The following is a 4939-nucleotide window of genomic DNA, read 5'->3' on the forward strand; positions in this document are numbered from 1 at the left end:
ATATCGTCTACTATAAGCGTTGTGGTCCAAAAATAAACAAGCTGTCTCGGCGTTATTGTCGGGAAGGTGTCTCTGTATCGTTTGCAACAGTCAGTCACTCATATGTGATACAGTCTGCTTCTAGCGAAAATCTAACTAATTCAGCAGCAGTAACATTAGCGTTTTCTCTCAGTCAGTTGATTCTTCATATCCATATGAGTGAAGCGGCCGGGGTGACATGTTTATTTTTCAAACACAGTTGTTATATGAGGCGATCTCAAATCGCCTCAATGGGGATTTCAATGCAACTAAACAAATACATGAACCTGGGGACAGACGCCCTCTACTGAAAGTGACGTCAGACTTCGGTGCTCATAACCCATGTTTTTTTTTTTTTTTCATTTTTTTCAAAACCTCAAAAATGATGAAAAACGGCGTGCTATAATATGCCGTACAGTATGGGCTATTAGACGAGCGTCTAAAAATGGGATAAAAATGTCTAAAAATAGACGTCTAAAACATGTCTAAAAATAGACGTGTTTTAGACGTCTATTTTTAAGACGTTTTTTATCCCATTTTTGACCATGGGCTAAAAATGATGAAAAACGGCGTGCTATAATATGCCGTATGGTATGGGCTATAGCCCATGGTCAAAAATGATGAAAAACTAGGTTACTTTTTTTTTTCTTTTTTTAAAAAACGATGGGCTATAACCCATGTTTTTTTTGTTTTTTTGTTTTTTTTTCAAAACCTCAAAAATGATGAAAAACGGCATGCTATAATATGCCGTATGGTATGGGCTATAGCCCATGGTCAAAAATGATGAAAAACGAGGTTACTTTATTTATTTATTTTTTCAAAAAACGATGGGCTATAACCCATGTTTTTTTTTTTTTTTCATTTTTTTCAAAACCTCAAAAATGATGAAAAACGGCGTGCTATAATATGCCGTACAGTATGGGCTATTAGACGAGCGTCTAAAAATGGGATAAAAATGTCTAAAAATAGACGTCTAAAACACGTCTAAAAATAGACGTGTTTTAGACGTCTATTTTTAGACGTTTTTTATCCCATTTTTGACCATGGGCTATAGCCCATACTGTACGGCATACTATAGCAAGCCGTTTTTCATCATTTTTGAACATGGGCTATAGCCCCTACCGTACGTCATACTATAGCACGCCGTTTTTCATCATTTTTTAGGATTTGAAAAAAATTCAAAATTTCTAAAAACATGGTTTATAGCCCATCGTTTTTTGAAATTTAAAAAAAAAATGTAACCTTGTTTTTCATCATTTTTGAACATGGGCTATAGCCCCTACCGTACGGCATACTATAGCACGCCGTTTTTCTACATCTTTGAGGATTTGTAAAAAAATCGAAATTTCAAAAAACATGGGTTATAGCCCATCGTTTTTTGAAATAAAAAAAAATAACCTCGTTTTTCATCATTTTTGAACATTGGCTATAGCCCCTACCGTACGGCATACTATAGCACGCCGTTTTTCATCATTTTTGAGGATTTGAAAAAAAAATTAAAAAAAAAAAAACATGGGTTATAGCCCATCGTTTTTTTATATTTTGAAAAAAAAAATTACCTCGTTTTTCATCATTTTTGAACATGGGCTATAGCCCCTACCGTACGGCATACTATAGCACACCGTTTTTCAACATTTTTGAGGATTTGAAAAAAAGGGGAAATCGGGGAAAAGCGAAAGGCTATATATAGTCCATGGTCTCGGAGTGAACATAAATCATGAGTAATAAATAGACTTGGTAACCAAACTGTAGGGAGTTCAAACACAGTAGGGAACCTGGGGTTATCATCTATGAAAAGGCAACACAATGAGCAGAAATTTTTAATAAACGATACAACAAATTGAGCAGAGCACTGCAGGGACTTGAACCCCGTTCTGGTAAACCAGGAGTACCACACCAGTGCCTTAGTTTGTGTTGTTGTAATTTACAGGTCAATTATTTTCAACTTTTTCCTCAAATCCTGCAAAATCATGAAAAACGGCATGCGGTCTGAAAACATGGGCCATCTATAGTATGTCGTTTTTTTCATGATTTCATCTATTTTCAAAACCTCCAAAATCATTAGCTTGTGAGCTTGTAGATCTGATTTGTTTTGCTAACCCTCAGAATAGTGATTCTAGGGTTGATGTCGTTAATGTAATAAATAAATACATAAATGAAGATGGATGTATGGATGGATTTATTTATTACATTAACGATATGAACAAATGAATGAATACTAAATGAAAAAAAGATTTGGAACTCCTCTGTAGCAACGCTGAGGAAACCCCACACTAGAGAACCATGTGATCAGAACCATCACTGCCACTGGCTCCTGGTTAAATACAGAACCATGTGATCAGAACCATCACTGGCTCCTGGTTAAATACAGAACCATGTGATCAGAACCATCACTGGCTCCTGGTTAAATACAGAACCATGTGATCAGAACCATCACTGGCTCCTGGTTAAATACAGAACCATGTGATCAGAACCATCACTGGCTCCTGGTTAAATACAGTTCTAAATCCTCCTCCTAACATACAAAGCTCTCAACGGCCAGGCATCACAATATCTCAAAGAACGCATCGATCCCTACAATCCTGAACAGAACACGAGTGCGTTCACAGAATGCAACAATGCTTACTGTCGCAGAAATATCAAAAGTTACAATAGGAGGCAGGGCGTTTAGGTCCCAGGCACCTCCGCTGTGGAACCTTCTCCCGGCTTCGGTCTGTGGGGCTGACACGCTCTGCACATTTAGGACCATTAAAAACCTCTCTACGACAAAGCCTGTAGCTAGTCATCAGTACTCGGTCACCCAGCAAAGGAAAAAGTGAGTAAGGGGACCCCTCCACCCAACCCCTCACCTTTGTTGTGTTTGTCTCCCAGTAGTGCTTGTAATTAACACCGTAGAGGCCCCAGTAAGGCCGTAATTAACCCATACACAGCCAACCTCAGACTGCCGAGGCCATTTCAATGCTGCACATGCTGGACCCACATCCTGTTTTGGCCGTCCATCTTTAATGCTACATAAACAGTGTTTGCTAGCAAGCTAAAATGAAGCCATCCTTGCTCTAGAAAGCGCCAATGTTTCCATCTAAACCACCGGATAAATCAGCAAAGACCTCCGAACATTGCGCATTTTATCCAAACCACCTCCGAATATAGAGTTATTCAGCTTTTTATTCAGCCTGTATAATGGGAGGTGGACGGCAGCGCGTCCGAGACCATGGACTATAGCCTTTCGCTTTTCCGTGAATACAAAACCTTTTTGAAAGACGCAGTCCCATCAGTGACTGTAGGCTTGTGACCCCACACTACCACAGCGAGGTGGCACGACACTAAAATACAATCAGTAGAAGCCCTAGGAGGGGTCCACGCGCACCCCCCTTATTTTTTTTTCTAGTCTGTTTTTTTTTCATCCTTAGGACCTCTAAAATAATAATTTTGATGATCCCAAGAACAAAAATTGTCCCTTTGGTGTTTTTTTCACTGTTTTATGAGTCATACAAGTGCTGCGGGATTACTGGCAGGAACGCCTACGAGCCCGCCTTTTAGAGACTGTGGCACGCTCAATAGCCCAGATAGCCCAAAAGTAAACATACCATTTTATTCTAGACAACCTCAGGTTTCCAATGAGACCAACCATGTCATGCTCCCATGTCGGGAAGGGCGGTCAATACGTAATGATTCAAGTTAAAATAACATTTCGTGAGGGGAAAAAAGGCCATCAACCATTTTCCGAATGACCCCTTGACCTGTCACTTCAATATATGTGAATGGAAATGGGATGCAGGGGGAGCTACAAGCCTCCCCTATACAGACATGCCAAATATATGCCAATTTCATGCAGTTTTGGGCAAGAACCATGCAGCTTTGTGAATGCAGTACAAATCGTGGCTTAATCCCCATAGTGTTGTTGTAGTACGGCAGTTAACCAAACCTATTGTGCATTTTATGACTAAAGCATGAAACTTTCTACAGTGTTTCTATATACTATGAAGTTTGTTTTCAGACGTGGAACCACTTCTGAGTTGATGTCTGTAACTCGTTAGAGGCTGTACACATATCGGGTTGTCAAAAACATGCATTTTTCCCTTTTTTGCAGGCACAAAGACAGTATAACAATAAGAAGGGTTCTGGAACCCACTAGTCATCATCAAATTGCTTTAATAGGTTAAATTAACAGTAGAAGATATGTCAATTGGGTTTCATGGGTCATTAGGTCACACAAACACCTCACATAAACTCAGACACAAACATCGGATTTTCAACCATTTGTGTTCAATTGGATTGAGCATTGGACATCTCTTCTTAACATATCCTATTTGCAGTAAAGAGTGTCTACCATGCAATGACATTATTAGAGAGGCCTAACAGTCTCCTGAGAATGAACAAAGGGCAGACTTTTTGCACTTGCATCGCTTCGTGCACCCTTTCTTGCAACCACAATGTATCAGTTCATAGCAGCTCTGTGAGGCTTCTGGAAGGGTGGTCCACAGTGGCTGCCATCCCAATTCTTCTTTCACCCAGCCCCAATCAGAAGGGCTAGGCTGGATGAAGGGAATGGCATAGAAGCCACATTGATGACCAACAGGGCACAGTGGCACAAGTCCTGTCGAGTAAGATACAATCAAACCAAACTTCAGCGACGGCGGAAGTCGTCAGAAGAGGTGAAACAGTCTGTAGTACCCAAAGTTCACACTCGGTCTACTGACACTGACAGCCATGTCTGTACTAAGGACAGGGTGTGCTTCTTCTGCAACAAGCTAGCAGGCTCTCAAAAAAAAAAAAACTCAGAAAAGTGCTGAAATGAGGCTTCAACAAAACAGTTGGACTTCAATGTTAGACAAGCTGCTTTGGAAACGGAAGACACTGAGTTACTAGGCAAACTTGCACCTGGGGACATGATAGCCCTCGAGGCAAAGTATCATCAAAA

This window comes from Protomyctophum parallelum, assembly GCF_964188405.1.
Source record: "Protomyctophum parallelum genome assembly, chromosome: 17".
In the NCBI taxonomy this organism is placed as follows: domain Eukaryota; kingdom Metazoa; phylum Chordata; class Actinopteri; order Myctophiformes; family Myctophidae; genus Protomyctophum; species Protomyctophum parallelum.